This window comes from Canis aureus, chromosome 13, assembly GCF_053574225.1.
Source record: "Canis aureus isolate CA01 chromosome 13, VMU_Caureus_v.1.0, whole genome shotgun sequence".
Classification (NCBI taxonomy): Eukaryota; Metazoa; Chordata; class Mammalia; order Carnivora; family Canidae; genus Canis; species Canis aureus.
This window is the reverse complement of record NC_135623.1, coordinates 11,118,316-11,136,003: the sequence shown is the minus strand read 5'-3', so window position 1 is coordinate 11,136,003 and position 17,688 is coordinate 11,118,316. Positions and strand designations below refer to the sequence as shown.

At 53.5% G+C, this 17,688-nt stretch overlaps 1 long non-coding RNA gene across 5 annotated transcripts in view; it reads left to right on the top strand.

Annotated features, from left to right (window-relative positions):
* Nucleotides 1-17,688, top strand: part of LOC144281846 (uncharacterized) — a 64,258-nt gene that overhangs the window by 43,917 nt on the left and 2,653 nt on the right. For 4 of the 5 annotated variants that reach the window (XR_013350258.1, XR_013350259.1, XR_013350256.1 and 1 more), the window contains exons 2-3: nucleotides 12,440-12,595; nucleotides 14,271-14,511. This is a non-coding gene — a long non-coding RNA (uncharacterized LOC144281846). Of the gene's footprint in view, nucleotides 1-3,479; nucleotides 3,729-12,439; nucleotides 12,596-14,270; nucleotides 14,512-17,688 lie in introns of those variants that run through there. The other variant, XR_013350257.1, reaches the window with a different exon arrangement.

The window sequence follows — 17,688 nt, the reverse complement described above, 5'->3', positions numbered from 1 at the left end:
GAGGATGAAGGCGACGAGCTGCACCTGCGAGAAGCTGTCCAGATCGCACCCCACCTTGCTGCCCGGGAGAGGGGCATGAGGTTCACGTTTCTGTGGGAATGTGCGTGTCTGCACGTGTGTCCCCGTGCGCGAGTCCGTGGGCTTCTCTGTGGATATCGACAAAGGTGATGCCCCCCCCAGCCCATTGTGCGCTGAGGTTGGTGGCCTGCACCCAGGGGGAGTGTGGGGTCCTGGGAGGAGCCGGGGTCACACCCGGCCTGCTGCCCCTGGCCCGCCGGCCTAGGCCACGCCGGTGCCCCTCTCTGGTCCTCCGTCCCTTCTGGCCACGCAGGGTCTGACTCTGTAGCCTCCCCGTGTGACCTTGGGGTGTGCGTGGGCTTGGGGAGGGGGTGTGTGCGCCCAGCGCGTTTGTATGCATGTTCCTGTGGGGGTGCGTTGTGTGTCTGTGCATGCGTGTGGGGGTGTGTTTGTGTGAGTGGGTTTTTCACAGTGGAGGGGACGCCTGCAGGCCTCGGTCTGTCTGTGTGAGGCTAGTGTGAACGTGTGGTGGGAACGTGCACGTGTGCGTGTGACTGTGAGTTTGAGAAATGATCTGTGGGTGTGTTTTGCTTAGTAGAAGTGTTTGTGAGAGTGGGGACATCCTTGTTTTGTTGTTTTTAAACTTTTTAGAAAAGATTTTATTTATTCATGAGAGAGAGAGAGAGGCAGAGACACAGGTGGAGGGAGAGCAGGCTCCACGCGGGGAGCCCGAGGCGGGACGCGATCCCGGGACCCCGGGGTCCTGCCCTGGGCCCAAGGCAGGTGCCCAAGCGCAGAGCCTGGGGGGGCCCCGACATCCTTGCTGCAGGCTGCACCCCGTGCCAGCCCTCTTCCGCTTCGATCTCCTCTGTGACACCGATCGCGGCTGTGCTCACCGATTGATGCCGTGTCCTCCATCTCCCGCCAGACACGTGGCCTTGTGAACGTTCCACATGCACTCCCCGAGTGAGCACACCAACGAACCAACTGTGTCACCTGCTTCAAGTGTCCTCTTGACGCGTCTCCCTTTCTTTCCTTTTTCCTGGAAACGCGGTTAATAATCCTCAAGCACCGCCCGCTGACCGGTAGCGGCTGCCGTCGGGGAGGAGCGCAGGGTGTGGACTGTGTGCGGGCGGGGTGCGGACCGGGTGTGGACCAGGTGAGGACCGGGTGCAGGTGGGGTGCGGGTGGGGTGAACGGTTGGGTGCGTACGGGGTGCGGGTGGGGTGCGGGCAGGGTGTGGACCGGGTGCGGACCAGGTGCGGACCGGGTGTGGGTGGGGTGAACGGTGGGGTGCGGACGGGGTGCTGGCGGGGTATGGACCAGAGGTGGGCAGAGTGCGGACCAGGTGAGGACTGGTGTGGGCGGGGTGAGGGTGGGGTGTGGGCAGGGTGTGGGCCGGGTGCAGATCGGGTGCTGGCGGGGTGCAGACAGAGTGCGGAGGGCCCGGCCGGAGGGAGACGGTGCTTCGGGGGAACCGGGTGTTGCTTCCGTTCGGGGAGCCGTTCCGGAGGAGCTCTGAGCATGGAGGGCCGGACTTCAGGGAATCGGGGAGGAGGGTGAGGAGCAGGTGAGGGGGGAGGAGGGAGACGAGGGCGGCTGGAAGGGGCTGCAAGGCCTGGGGTCATCCCCACTAACTTGGTGGCGTCTGTCCACCCTCCTGCTGGGAAGGCCCAAGTTTGTGGGGCTTGGTACCCTCACTAGGTCCTCTGGGATTCCCGGCAAGGAAGACCTACCTGACCGTCGGAGGGAACGTTAATGGAAATGTCTGGAATGTGCTGTCTGACCTGGGAGCCGCTGGCCTTGCTGCTGCGGCTGTGGGGCACCCACCCAGGTGTCACTTCTGCAAAGGAGGCCCTGACCTCCCTGCTTAAAGTTGCTGCTCCTCCTCCTCCTCCTCCTAGGCACCCGATTCCCTTGTCTGGTTTTAATTTCTCTCTTGTCCTCATCACTCCGAATACACCAAGTGATTTACTTGTTTGTTTGTTTGTTTGTTTATTTATTTATTTATTTATCTATTTATTTATTTATTACTGTTGGTGTCCCCGTGAGAACGAGGGACCTCGCAGGGGGCGGGACCTTTGGGTTGGCTACTGAGGTATCCCCGCTGCCCGGGAGAGTGCCTGGCAGGTGGCAGGTGCTCGGTCGGTGCTTCCTGAGTGATTGGATGGGCTCCTGTGCCAGGGGATTCACCAAGTGTGTTTTGTGAATGGAAGTGTTTGCAGGATGTGTCGAGGGGCTAGTGTTTTTGATTGTGGGGTGACTATGTTTGTGGGTTTGCTCCAAAGCGCCATTCTCTGAGGCCTGAGGGGCAGTTCTCTGATAGAGCCTTCGGGTTCTGGCATCGTCAGGGGTCTGCCAACGCTCCACGATGGCTCCCCTGGAACCTCCAGGGGCTTTTCCTGACTGGCTGCCCCCTCGGTGGCCGTGGGCCTCAGCCCCAGCCCTGCCAGCTTCCTGGGTCCGTTTCCTCTTTTTCCCGTGGGCAGACAGGACCTCAAACTTAGGGAATGCCCTCACCTTGCAGCCAGTCTGCCCCTGGGGCTGAGGGTCGGCAGAGGGGGGAGCAGGTAGTGAAGGCCGGAGGATAGCCGTGCTGGCTGGTTGGACTCAGCATCTGGACACGCAGCTGCGAGGAGGGGCCTTCGGGTGCCCCTTGGGCAGGTGGGGATCCTGGCCATTGGGGGTTCAGGAGGCAGTGGTCAGTTCAGAGGTGTCAGGGCCGGGCAGCAGGTGGCTGGGTCCTGTGAAAGGCTGGGGAAGGGGGACCAGAGGGGTCCCGTGCTTAGGCTGTGGGCGAGTCCGGAGCTTAGGATGCACAGGTGGAGATTAGCCCCGGGGGGCCAAGACGAGGACCCCACTGGTCCCAGTCTTCAGGGAGCAATGGGCTTGGTGCCTCAGTCCTTTTCTTTATGTGACGCTGGTGGGCACAGAGCTGCCGGGAGGTGGGGGTGAGGCGCGGCCACCGCTGTGCAGACACCATCAGGACCCAAAGGTGCCCAACCGAGTGAACGCAGGGCCGAGGCCAGAAAAGACAAGTGGGAGAGGGCCGGGGACAAAGTCTCCCCCCTTTAGGCCGGCATTTAGGAACTATTGTGTAGTATTGAGAGTGCGGTGTTCGGAGTCCGAGCTGTGCTTCGCTCACACTCTCCAGCTGTGTGACCTTGGAAAGGTCACTTAGCCTCTCTGCACCTTAGTTTCCTTGGAGGTAAGACGGAGATACTTTTTATTTCATAGTGGGATTGGAAGGATTAAGCGGTTATTAATACTGTTATCGTTTTATGGAAACAGTTGCACAGGGGCGCCTGGGTGGCTCCGTCAGGTGAGTTCCTGACTCTTGATTTTGGCTCAGGTCATGATCTCAGGGTCGTGGGATCGAGCCCCGCACTGGGCTCCGTGCTCAGCAGGGAGTGTGCTGGAGATTTTTTTTTTTTTTCTCTCTCTCTCTTTCTCAAATTAATAAATAAATCTTTAAAAAGAAACCCCAACAAACTCCACAAACAAGTGCACAGATCCGGGAAGGGAAGACTGCCTTGACAGGAGTTCACATCAAAGAGACCCAGGGCTTCGGCTGACCTCGGGTTCGGGTTTGGGCCTGGTTTGGAGGGTGACGCCGGTGATACCTACAGAGGAGAAGGCAGCGGTCCTTAGAGCCAGCATGGGTTCACCAGGAGCCGGCAAATCTTTCGGATTCTCGACAGCCCCATGAGGTGGGTGAGGAAAATGGGCTCGGGTGTTATTCTTTGAGCGCCGTCGTGAGCCGGGTTATGTCACACACGATCCTGCTCTTCACCTGTTGGGCCCTGGAGGTGACCATCCCTGTGTTACAGACAAGGCATGGAGGGCCCGGGAGGTCAGATGACTTTCCCAAGACTGATGGGGCTGGGATTCAAGCCTGGAAATTCCTGTCATTTCACACTGCCTCCTGAGACACCAGCTGGGGTCTCTCCGGCTCTCAAGGACCCGATGGATGGCCGTGGGGGGCCTGGAGGGGGCTCCCCTCTGGCTGAATGGCAGCCTCCGAATGTTCCTGTGGGTCTTTAGAGGCAGCTGTGGGGCTCTGCTTTCTACCCTTTTCTGACCAGTATATGCCAGGGACCCAAAAGGAGATGTAAAGGGTGTTGGCCTGTAACACCCGGAGGTGATGGAACAGAGAAGAAGGACAGAGCAAAGCTGGATCGCAAAATCAGGATCCTGAAAGATCTCAACAGTGTGGAGTGATAAGGTGGATGCTGGGGCCCATCCTGACTACTAGACAATATGAGAAAGGGATTTATTTAAGAGTTCAAGGGACAGTAAGCTCAGTATGAGTCACGAGGCTACATTAATAAAGGTATGGGTTTGGGGCAAGGGAGGGGGACCACCATCTGGGCCCAGCCAGCTTTAGCCCCCTGGGCAGTCTCTGTTGTACACACTTGAAGGTCAGGTTCTTCATCTTTTAGGGGAGTGTTGGGGAGGGGCAGTACCCTCTGGGGTTGGACCCTTGCACTCCATCCGGAGCAGCCCTCCAAAATGACAACCCTGAAGATGGGAAGATAGCAGCAGATTTTCTGAACTTTCATTTGAGCAGCCAGTCCTGGATCTGATCTTTCTGCTCAACTAGCCTCATCTGGGGAGAGGAAAGCGCTGGTCCCTGGATGTTCAGGCCCTGGGTGGCTGGGTGGGTGGGTGGGAGTCCGGGTTCTCTTGGCCACTGGCCAGGTGTAGTCACCGCCTCTCCAGCTCTCTCCTTCCCCTCTCAGAGCCTTATCCTGCAGGTCAGTGCTTTGCCCAGGCCTGGTGGGCCGGGTCCTTCCACGCTGGAAGGTGGGCAGGAGCAGAGAGCCTTGCAAGTTGCTCATGTCGGGGCTGGATCTCTGCTCGAGCTGGGGTGTCACCTGCCAAGCTGAATTCGGCACAGGAAGCGCCTGGCTGGGAGACATACTGTTTAATTTGGAGGTTCTGTTCCACTCTGAAATGCACTTCTTCTGGCAGCTGCAGTGAAGTGAAGCTGTTGAGCTTCCCTCTCTCATGCCAGAATCACAGCCACTTTTTCCTGAGAAAGAAACAGGGCTGCAGACAGTTTTACTCATTAAATACTTCTTTTCCCTTTTAAATCTGTTTTTATAAAAAAAATTTTTTTTGCATGAACAGAAAAGTGAAACGGGTGATATTAAAATAAACAAGGCATTTGAGATAGGAAGGTTAAAGCAGATTGTTGGGGGTGGGGAAGGGGGTTGGATACGCCCCGCGTTTCTGCACACAGGCTGCTCATAGCCTGTTGCAAACGGGAGCGAGAGAAAATGTCCACGAGTCTGCCCACCTCCCAGCCCAGGGGAGCTTTTTTTCTTCTTTTTTCCTCCGAGTGTCTTGGGGAGTCCGCGAGAAAGGCGGTGGGGAAGGGTGCTGTCATGTATCGAGAGCCCACTGAGTTCGGGGCCTCCACCATGGGTGACATCATTCAGTTTCAGGGCGACCCCGGGAGGTAGGACCCATTTTATAGATAAGGAAGGTGGAGGGACAGATGGATTAAGAGCAAGCGGTCAGGCATGTACAGAACTGGGATCTGACCCTGCACGCGAGACCCGAGACCCCAGATACCATGTTGTTACCCCGAGCAGTTAGGCAGGGAGCTGGAGGTTGGAGGAGGAGGAGGAGGAGGAGGAGGAGGAGGAGGAGGAGAAAGACGAGGCACTGGCCAGCCCCGAGGAGTGGGGGTCCTACCTGGCGAGACCGAGGAGCACACTGACCGCTGGGAGCGAACCAAACCCTCGCTGCTGGGTTCTGGCCAATGCAGGGGGTTTGGGGGAGGGTGTGGGGCGTGGGTGGGTTTGACGTGCTAACCAGGATGGGCTGCCTGGAGGTGCGACACCTTGGGAGCTGAATGGAGGTGATGGAATGGCCTCGTTGTCACGTGAGCAAAGACAGGGACGGTGCCAACGTAGCTTGGGTGTGAGGAGGTGAGTCGGGGTAGTCAGGGTGGTTGGGCTGGAATCAGGGGATCAGGGTGGGGAGTGTGATGCCGAGAGGGAGCCCTGGGCTGCGATGCAGGTGCCTGGTTCTTGTCCTGGCTCTGCCTCTGCTGGCCTCATGGGTGATCTGGGGCAAATCCCTTTCCCTCTCTGGGCCTTCGATTTTCTTTCCATAAAATGATGCACTTGAGCTGGAAAGCCCCTAAGGACCCTTTTAGGGTCCCATGAAGGGAGAGGGGGACTGTAAAATCCAGAAGGCGTAGACTGTGAGTACTTGGCATTAGAACCGTCACGAGATACTAGTCTCAAAGGCCCCCAGGAATCACCTTGTGGATCATCTTAGTTCAGTCTTAAAGAAGTTTTCGGGGTGAAGGGAGGGGAGGTGGGAGCGGGTGGGGGTGTGGGGTGAGCAAGGCCTGGACGCCGTGTAGAGGACACCGAGAAGTCTGGTGAGGTTCCAGAATCAGCACCAACATGCAGCAAAGAGGTGAGGGATCAAACGGGAGAGGGAGGTGAGGCCAGACCTTGGAGGACCAAGCGCTGGTCCTCCTCTGGGTAGTGGGGAGCCCTGGAAGGGAGGCGAGGGACGTGAGCTCAGAGGGGCAGCTTTGACAGGTCAGGTGGGCAGCGTGGATGACGCGTTTGGCAGAAGGGGTTGGAGTGGGTACGAGCCTGGGGGCGAGGCAGAGGGGCAGTAGGGTGCGGCGGGTCCGCGCGGGGGGGAGAGGGTGACGGTAGGTGGCCGGTGCCTCTGGTCAGGAGGCACTAGGACGGGAAGGGGATGCGGTTTGTTGATCGCTTGCCTGTGAGGAGCAGGGAAGGAGGGTCAGGGCCCTGGGCGTCTGGGCTGGCGGGTCTCACCGAGATGAGAAACCCTGGGGTGGGATGGGTTTTTGGGGGAAAGAAGGTGAATTCTGTCTTGGATTTGGCGAGTTTGAAGTCAGCCTAATGGCTCCGTCATTCATTCGATCACTCTCGTTTCTTCATTCATTCTTTACTGAGCGTTCACTGCGTGCCCCGCGCGGACGCTGCCTTCGAGGTGCACGGCCCAGAAAGTTCTTCCTTGTGCGGATCCTCGGCCTGCTGGACTGGGGCGCCCTGGTCTTCTTTTGCCCTTTGGGACCTCATGGGGGTCTGTCCACCTGCGGGGAGTAGAGACCGGTAGTCCTGGCTCCCCGTGTTGTCTCTGCCTGGGGAACTTGGGGCTGTGGGCAGAACATGGATTTAGAAAGTTGTAAGGCAGTGGATATGGGTCCCGAGTGCCTTTTCGTGGGGTCTCATCTGTTGAGTGTTTTTTTTTTTAAAGATTTTATTTATTTATTAATAAGAGACACACACACAGAGAGAGAGAGAGAGAGAGAGACAAAGGCAGAGGGAGAAGCAGGCTCCATGCAGGTTGCCCAATGTGGGACTTGATCCCAGGACCCCGGGACCATGACCTGAGCCAAAGACAGATGCTCAACCACTGAGCCACCCAGGTACCCTGTTGAGTGGGTTTAATAAACCCTGTCTTATAGCAGCAGGAGTGGGAGTGGGTTCCTTTCGGCCCCGGAACCCACGAGGGCCTCGCTTCCTGAGCCTGTGGCCTGTAACATCCCCCGGGCGGCTCGAGGGTGACCGCGGTGGGGACCTGTACACCCCAGGGATGGGCCAATGCTACAAATCCAGCCTCTTCCTTCCTTCCAGCCTGCTCCTTGTAAACATTTACCAGCATCCCGCTGCTTACGGACTCACGGCGAGGATGCTGGATGTCAAGAACCTGGCACATGGCACCTGCTCGACGTACAGTAGGAGCCTCATAAGTGCGACTTTCTCCGTAGACATCCTCCTGTATGGGAAAAACTATTGCTTCATTCCCTCCGAGCAATACCTCCCCTTCAGCCAGGGACCATTCCCTCTCTTTTCTCAAGTGACATGGCTTGGGCGGAAGCTGCCCCTGGCCCCCACGGAGGGGTGGGCTCAACAGGATGGGGATTTTGGAGCCTTCTGAGTCTGGATTTGAATCTTGGCTCTGCCCCCCGCTGCTCACTGTGTAATAACCCTGGGCGAGTTATTTAATCGCTCTGAACCTCAATTAAGTCACCTGTAAACTGAGGACGGACATGCCTCCTTCATTAAGTTGTTGTGGAGATGAAATGAGGTAATGGGTGTGTGTGGGTGCGCAGGGACCTGGCAGCGAGGCGGCAGTTTCAGTGGGAGCCCGACGGACGCCGGTCTCCTTCCCTGAGAAGTCCAGTGTGGACTGGGGGTGGGGTGGGGGTGCTGCTCCGACACTGGGGGTGGGGGTGGGAGGGGGAATCAGGGTTGCAGCCTTGGGAGAGCTCTCTCCCCATGGAACATGCAGGCGGGAGAGGCCGTGGGCCGTAGACCCTCCAAATGTATTCTGAGTGCAGCGGAGGGGAACTCCCCAGGCCACGGTTCAGCTTCCAGGGCCCTCACCTGCAGATCTGCAGATAAACGCCTACCAGCAGCTCAGCTCGTGGGTTTCTGGGGCGGCTGTGGCAGCCCGGGCCGCACTGATTTACCACCCCAGCCCCAAGCAGATTAAATCACCCAGAGTCATTTGAATTGTACCCGGCCTTGTCACACAAATCTTAGAAACTGCTGTCTGGCAAGAAAACTTTCTCTGTACTTTTTTGGAGCAAGTCTCAGAGCTCTAGAGATTGAAGTGAAGTGGGAAGAAGGAGGTGATGCCACGGGGGTTTCTGCATCTTGGGGTCGGGCCTGGGATGGCGGTTGGAGGAGGGAGCGTGGGGTGTGTGTACGTGTACGAGAGAGAGAGCGAGCTCATGAGCTTACTGCAGTGGCATTTGGGGCAACATCATCTCTGGCTGTGTGACATAGGGCAAGTCACTTAACCTCTCTGAGGCTCAGAGGATTGTTGTGGAGATCAAAGGGCCTACCTTGTATAGAGTGTTCTGTAGAGTTTATTAACCAATTCTGTGATTACTAATTAGGAAGAATAGACAGATGATTATATAAATAAATTCTACACGGCAGTGCTAACCATGTGTTGAGCTGAGAGTTAGGACTCTGGGAGCTAAAAGGGAGCAGGCACATTATCAGAACTCTGGGGGCTTGACTTAGGCCTTCAAGGAAGCCTGAGTGCCAGGAGAGTGACTCAGAAGGGGTTGTAGTGCAGTTGAGGTTGTCAACACCTGACCCATCTCCAGTGGTGTGTACGGCTCCGGAGAGGAGTCCTGATTGGCATTCAAGATAACTTTTCTCCCCCAGACCCATTTTTGGCACATGGGTTGGTTCTAAAGCAATCAACACACACATTTCCCCAGTCACAGGGATTGGTTTAGATTGGCCCAGTGAGATGAAGGCCAGAATTTTTGTTAGATGACTAGAGAAAGACATCCAATCTCTCTATCTGGGTTTGGATGAGGTAGCTTGTGGATTTAATTTCTGGCAGGCATCTGGTGACTGGGAACACAACCGGAGACGACTGTAAACATATGGAGGTGGGAAGAGCCTGAAACATCACAGAAAAATGTTGTCCCAGCCCTGATCAAACTGTGCCTGACGCCTGTTGCATCTCGACTATTCTATTAAGTTGAGCTGCCAACTCCACTTTATTAAACCCATTTAGATTTTAATTTTGCATTCCTTGTGACTAAAATCTGTATTAGGGATCTGGGTGGAAAGTGAGGACCTACCTGGTGTCAGGCAGCTACCAGTGAGGAGGACTTCTAGGCTGGAGCAAAGGGATGGGAGTGTGTGTTGGGCGGGGGTGGCAGGGGGCTACTGGAAGTAAGGCTGGGAGAAAGTTTGGAGTTGAATAGTGGAAGATCTCAGACACAGGTTTAGAATTTGGGCCTTCATTCTGTAGGCAGTGGGGGATAATTGAAGACTTGTGAGCAGGGGAGGGCTTGGTAGAGTGCTGTGAGCCCAGTGGTATTGGGGACGGTCAACCTAAGAGTCAACCTAAGAGTGGGTATCGGTGGGACTGGAAGGAGGAGTTGAGGGGGCTAAGACCTAAAAATCATCATTTACGATACTGCCCATAGTGTGTGGATTACCTCACCTAGTGCTTACAAGACTCGCCCCCCCCACCTTTTTTGAGTTTCAATAATCTTGAATAACTTGACAAAATTGTATGGTTGCTAAATGACAGTCGGAACCGGAACACAGGTCATCTGACTTCAAAGCCTGTACCCTGGTTCATCCTGTTTGTGATGACACAGATGACAATTTAATAGGGGCTGGACCAGAACAGTGGTCACAGGAGTAGACAAGATACTCAGGAGACATTAGGTTGATGAAACCCTAGATATATTCTTATTAAAATTAGAAGCTAGACCATGGCAGCTGTTGTTATCAGTATTTTTAAAAACACTTTTCCTAAAGTGCTAGGCATTATAATTAGACAAGAAATAAAAAGGATACATATTGGAAGAGGAGAGCAAATAATCATAGTTTGCAGATGAGATGGTTATTTATCTGGAAGACCCAAGACCATTTCTTGAAAACAGTCGGAAACCATAAATTTTAGTAAAACGGCCAGTAACAAAACAATATACAAAAATGAATAGCTTTTCTATTTATAAAATGACTACCTAGAAGGTAAAATAAAAGGCCTCATCCACACCATCAAGAAGAAAATAATAACACGAAATGTCTGGAAATAAACTTTTTGAGAAACATGTAGAATTTGCATGAAGAAAACCAGAAAACCCTCCTGAGGGATAGAAAAGAGACTTGGATAAATATCCCTAGTTCTTGGGTGAAAAGATTTAATGCTGTAAGTCTGTCTGTGCTCCTTAAGGGAATGTACAAAATTAAGATAATCCAATCAATACCTCAATAAGATTTTTTTTAATTTGACAAAAATTACTATAAAGCTAACCCAGAAGAGTAAAAAAGTAGAGTAGTTAGGGAAATTCTTGAAAAAGAAAAATGATGAATATGTATTCTCTCATATATGAAAATGTTTTACAAAGGGACAATAATTTTTCTCAAAGATTTATTTATTCATTCATGAGAGATGCAGAGAAAGAGAGAGAGAGAGAGAGAGAGAGGTAGAGCCACAGGCAAAGGGAGAAGCAGGCTCCATGCAGGGAGCCCGACGTGGGACTCGATCCCAGATCCTGGGATCATGACCTGAGCCAAAGGCAACTGCCCAACTGCTGAGCCACCCAGGCATCCTAAGGGACAATAATTAAAACTTCTTATGTAAGAATAGATCATTGGGACAGAATAGAGAGTCTGGAAAGGATCCAAATATTTAAGGGAATTTTGTGTATGACAAAATGGCATTTCTATCATGTTGGGAGAATATGGCTGTTTTATCAATGGTGTTGGCATGGGCCAGCCATTACAGCGCAAGCTGGTTTTCTATTTTACTCCAATAAGACCAACCATGAAGACGATGGAGTCTTTATGAATATGAATGAATACATATGAATGACTATTTTGGTCGTCTTAAGGTGGGGATGTTCCTTCTAAGCATGATGGGATATCCAGAAATCATAAGAAAAGATTGATACATTTGAATACATGGAGATTAAAAATTTAAGTACCTGAAAGACCATTAAAAGAAAAGGAAGAAAGGGAAAGCATATACGAAAGATAATTATTTAATGTGGTCTCAAATGTGCAAAGAACCCTTACCACTCATTGAGAAAAAGATAAATAGCGCATTAGAAAAATGGGCAAAAGACACGAACAGGCAATTCACAAAGAAAGTCATGACAAATGACCAGAAAGAAACCATGAAAAGATACTCATTTACTTTCACTAATAATTTAAACAATGACAGTAAAAATATGTGTCTTTTGCTGTCTGTTGATTTGAGACAACAAACAGCAAACATTGAAACCCGGGGCTGGAGAGGGTGTGGACAGATGTGCTAGGGCACTGTGGATGGGAAGTGCATTGTTGTACGTTTGCAAAAAGGCAGAGCAGCACAATTGGAAATAGCATCCTTTTATTGCAGCAATTTCGTCTATAGGATTTTCATCCTAAGGAGATAATTGCAGAAAATAAGCAAAGAGATATGCACATGGATATTTACCACAGTATTGTTTATGAGAGTAAAATCTTGACAACATTCTAAAGGATCAATAGAGACCCAGCTAAATAAAATATGATACATACATACAATGGAATACTATGAAGTAATTAAAATAATTTTGTAGAACTCTATTTATTGACATAGAAAGATGTCTATGACATATTGTTGAGAGAGAAAAGCAGGTGTCAGTGAGAACAGTATGTATAATACAATCCCTCGTCTATAAATTATATACATAGATCTCTGTGTGTATATATGCATAGAGATATGTCTGGAAGGCTGTTCACCAAAATGCTGGAGTGGTTATATCTGGGTGGTAGGATTTTGAGTGATTTTCACTTTCTTTTTCATACTTTTAAGTATTGGTTTGATTTTTTTTTTATCTACTGATGATATATGAGGTGCTTCAGTCAGAAAAAAATAATACAGCTATTTTTATTTTGGAAATTAGGTAAATATTAAATAAGAGGACTCGGCACGTGGTGGTTTAATGGATGCGGATCAAGAGTCAAGACGCCAAGCCAAGAAAGAATTTGATCCTGGAGCCTGGGAGGATTATGCATTGTGGAAAACCCAGAATGAGAGCTGATTCTGGAGGAGAGAGGAGGTGCTGGGTTTTCAGAGCTTTGGCTTGTGGCGGCCACCTGTAGGCCACAGTGCTGCCTCTTAGGAGGCTGATCCTAGGGGCGCACGTGAGGGGCACAGGGGGCTTCTCCCAAAGACCAAGCTGTGGATGAGATCTCACAGGGAGGGAATGCATGAGCAGGAGGAGCAGGAGAAGGCTGGAGATTGGGCCCTGGAACGTGGCCACATTTATGAGATGGAAGAAGAACTGCATGAATGGTCAGGAAGGCGAAGAGCCACCAGGGGCATAGATGGTCTCGGAATTCCATGGGGTGGGGGTGAATTTCCAGAGAAAGGTCAACCATATCTAATGCTGCAAAGGCATTGACACCAGGGAGAGGGTACAGGACTTGACAAATGAGAGTCTGTTGGTGACCTTGGAGGGAGCAGTTTGGGTGGGGGAATGGGGCCACGCATGGGCATGTGTGGGAGAGTTGGGGTGTTTGTTCTGGGAGAAAGGAGTGTTGTAGCTTGGGGGAGTAGTTTGGAGGGAAAGGGACTGAGCTTGGTTGGGGGATGGTATTAACAGGCCTGGGTGCCACGCTGCCCACTCTCCAACACTAGTTGGCATCGCTAACCATTCTATAGAACCCAGGGAAGCTTCGATGCCTTTTTCTCAATAGCCAGTCCAGGGAACCCCTCGAATCTACTGGACTGGGCCAGGGAGATGAGCCTCTTTTCCATGCCTGGGCTTGACCACATACTTGAAGGATGATGAGAAGGCAGGCATGGAGGGAGTGATTAAAGGTAGAGCCAGGGCTCCCTCATGCAGGTATGGACTATGGCCTTGGCCCCAAAAGACTTCCAGATCTGGAGCTCAGGATGATTGGAGTGCTCCCCCTGTGACTCTGAGGGGACTGGATGCTAGAACAAATGTATGCTTTGCATGATGCTGTGCAACAGCCTCGACTGTGTGTGAATCCCTGGTTGGTGCTCTGATACTTTGGGGGCTCGCCGTGGCCTGCCATCTTGTTGTGCAGGGAAGGCATAGCAGGGACCCATTGTCTGGAACACCTGGTTGGGCGTCTACCTGTGGGCTCCAAAACACCTCTGGGCATCTACCTGCGGGCTCCAAAAGCAGGGTCTGAGAGCAGAATGAGGAGCTGAGGCTCAGTCGTGGCTTGTTGGGGGGACTTTCAGAGGAGATGCTCAGTGGGATTCAGCTGCCCATCCTCCTGATGGTGTTTTGACCACATCAAAAATGGGGAAAATGGGGTCTTGGACAGTGAAGGTAAAGACTCTTCTGGACAGACAATTGGTGGTCAGACCTTGTATGGAGCAATGGAGAAACAGAGGCATACGGCAGAGCTTCACTTACAGCAGAGGACCAGAGAGGGGACAGGCCCAGGCATCAGGACCAATGGAGGAGAAATGTTGAAGGAGCTCAGGCCAAGGAATTAGATATTTGCTTTTAACATGCTGGAAGCAGTGTTTCCTAAAATGTGCTCTTTAGGACCCTGGTTTCTTGAGGTCGCTCTACAGAAAAGGCTTCTGTGAGCAAATAGATGCCTGAAATGAAGTACCTTCTCAGCTCAGTTTAAGTGTGAGCACAGGAAAGGCTCAGAGAAGTCCTGCAGCAAAGAAACTGATATAGAATCTTCCCAAACTTATTTGACCACAGCAACATTTTAAATTCAGCACCCATTTCCCTTCTGCAGGACTGGTGGCTGACCTGGGACAGACAGGGCGACGTGTCCACGCGGTCCCAGGGACGACGCCTGGGCCGATTCAGGGATGTCGCCAAGAGGCAGAGTCTGGCTCCATTCGAGGAAGAACTGTGCACTGATTGCTGATATTCTAACCACGAAGGAGGCAATAAAGGAGTTTCCGTCCCCGGAGGAGGCCTCGAGCAGAGAGTGGACTTGCTGAAGATGCTGCAAGAAGGGAGCCAGGCTCCAGGTGGGTGTCATCCTTGATTTCTGGGGCGGAGAGGGGGGTCCATGAATCCTGAGAGAGGGGCTGTGCGGCTACCCAGAGGTGGTGCTGCTCCCTCGGAGCCTGTCCCCCAGCTTGTATTGCTACGTCCTTGGCCCAAGAGTACTTGGGATGCTTGAAATGAGCAGTCTGAGAAGGTAAGATGTGAACACATAAATATCCTCATTAAGTCCCAAATACACATCCCAAACTTTACATAACCAGAGCAGCAGCTGGAGACGCCCACAGCCCTAATTGGGTTTCTGTACTAAGAGAACGTCTTCTCCCCGGCTCTGCTTATCCCATTCACGTAGGTAATTACCAGAGGGAGCCAGCTGTGGGGGACCGGTGGGCAGGTGGGCACCCACCCTCGTGGGTGCACCATGAGGATGGGGTGCCGGGGGGCTCTGAACCCCTCTGCTCTCTTCGTGGGGGGCAGGGCCTGGGGACAGGAGGCCCAGACTGAGCTGCTGGGACAGGGCGCCTGACCCCCTGGGGACCTGACAAGCACGTTCAAGGTGGTGGAGAAGGCCTGGCAACGGGAGTGGATGGAAGGAGATGCTTCTGTTTGCCCAACGGCTCAAGGTGCCCTGTCTGAGTCCGTTGGCCAATCAGCCAACCGCGGCCCCTGCCCCCAGAGCTCAGAGCCGTGCGGAGGAAAGAGCTATGGGCAGGACAAGCTGGCATCAAGGCAGGCTGTCAGGACTGGGAGGGTGGGTGGCACGGGGAGCCCGACTCTGTCGCAGAGAAAGAGGTCAGAGCAGACCTCCCGGAGTGAGAGCCAGTGGGATTGACCCAGAGAGAGGAGTCACCTGCATGTGGGGTGGGGGTGTCTCCTTCTGCTAAATGGGGGCCAAGGTGACCGTGGACCTCTGGCCCCTGCATCACCCCCCCCCCCCCCGTATGCCCTCCCCCAGCCTCTGGTCTCTGGTCACCGCCCAGGAGTCGCAAAGCTCCTCTCGAGACTCCTCCAAGGCAGTGTGAAGCGTGGGAGCAGGGCGGGGGGTGGGGGGTCGGGGTGAGCCCCTCTTCGGAGGGGTGCTGGGGCCCCGGCGCGCTGCCCACCAGGCTTCCCGTGGGTGGCGGGTGTGACTTCTCTTCTCTCCGAGCAGCCAGCTCCGTTCCCCCAGCCCCGAGTGGCAGCTCCTCGGGCCGGAAACAATGTGCTTTCTCCACGCCTGGGAGTGGAAGTCAGCAGTTTGGCACCGTCTGGCTGGCAGCCTCCACCGGCTTCCTTTGGCACTTTATTGGCAAAGGCGGTGACATTTCTTTCAGTTGGGTGGGTGGAGCTGTTATGCAGACTCCCGCTCTCCTCATTCGCCAGATGAATATTCATGACTCAGGCAATCTGTACCAGCCAGACTTTCCTGAGGGCGGCAGCTTTTCTTCTCTTCCTCTCTCTCTTTTTCTTTCTCCTTCTCTCCTTCCCAGCTCTTTGGAAAGCTGGAGTACAGCTATATTTAATTTACAAATACGGAGCTATTTAGCTTGCCTTTTGGGGTGCAAGCCCTGGGGAGGAGATGCTAGTGGGGGGGTGAGGAGAAAGGTGGTGGAAGCACTGGGTCCCTGACCTCGGGCTTCTAGGTCCCCGGGGCCCAGATCATGGGAAGCCTTATGGGCCTGGGAAGCTCCCTTTGAGCTTGGCATCTTGGTGCCCACATGCCTGAAGATGCAGCAGCTTGTGGCACCTCGGTCCACACCGGCCGCTGAGGTCGACGTGGAAGTTGGAGGATGCGTGCTGCTTTCCCGCTCAATGCATGGCAGGCCCCAACGAGGTATCATGGGTCCCCCGACCCCCCTGCCATGCTCTCCTGCTTGCTCAGCTCCACCCAGACCCCCTCCCAGCCCCAGACAAAAACCCAGAAGGCACCGGGCATTTACTAGTCCTTGCTTTTCGGAGAACCAGTCCCTGCTTGGGGTCCAGTTCCCTGCGGACACACCTGCTCCCTTTCTAGGAAGGATGGCTACCTAGCTCCTTTTGTCTCCTCCCACGGAGGCACCAGAAACTCTGGCAAAGGGCTCAGGATTTCCAGAATTTGCCAGGGAATTTGGTCCTTAGCGAGGATGTTCTCGTGTATGTCGTGTGTGTGTGTGTGTGTGTGTGTGTGTGTGTGTGTATGTAAATATTTACACACAGCTTAAGTGAGTCTGTATGCCTACATCTATGTTCAAGTGTTTGAGTGTGTGTCTGTATGTGTAAGGGCGTGAATGTGTATGTGGCGGGAAGTCTGGGAATGTCTGCATGTGCGAATGTGCCTCTCCCGTTAGAGTTGTGCGTGTATCTCTGTGGGTCTGGGGCGTTGTGTGTAGGGGTGCTCCTGGGGGGCAGAGACTTGCGTGCGTGGTGTGTGTGTGTGTGTACGTGCAAGTGAATTGTCGATGTGTGTACAAGTGTACGTGTGCATGTGAGCATCTGGGAGAGCGTGCGTGTGCATGCACGTGTGTGTGTGTGTGTGTGTGTGTGTGTGTGTTGGAGAGAGAGTGTCATTCCCCCTGACCTCCGTTCCCTCCCGAACCTCATCCTCTCTAGCGAGGTGGAGGGAGACGTCCCCCCCGCCCCTTGCAAGTGTTACAGATTCTATCCAAGGACGGGAACAGAAGGCTTCCCAGCACAGAGCGTCCTGAAATTACTTTATATTCCCCCCTCCTTGTTTCATCTAATCAAAATAGCAGCGTTAGGCTCACCCATTCCCTCTGCCCACCGCGTAGCCCCAGGGCGGGAGCGAGGCGGGCCATCCTGTCTGACCTCCTCTGAGAGCACCTTGCAGCCCCAAGCCAAGGAGCTGTCTTCCAAATCTCCTCGTTCCACGGCCCATGCTTCAGTGGCAAGAGCCAGCTGCCTCCCTGCCTGCCAGCAACCGCCAAGCGCTTCCAGAACCCACATCCAGGCTCAGCCTCATTTACAAATATGCAAATTTGCATCTTTTCTGGTATGCAAATGGAGACATGACAAATAGCTAATTAGGGTCAAAAGAAGCACTCTGAACCAATTAGTTGTAGGGTCGATTCCTTTCTGCTGGGAGGAGACTGGCCCCTCTTGCCGCCCTCCATCCCTGCCCGCCCCCCCCCAGGCCCGCACACTCTGGCCTGGCCTGTCTGACCAGGATGGTCAAAGAGCGCCGAGATGGGAGTCGATGCTCGAACCCCAGGCCCACGGCGGCT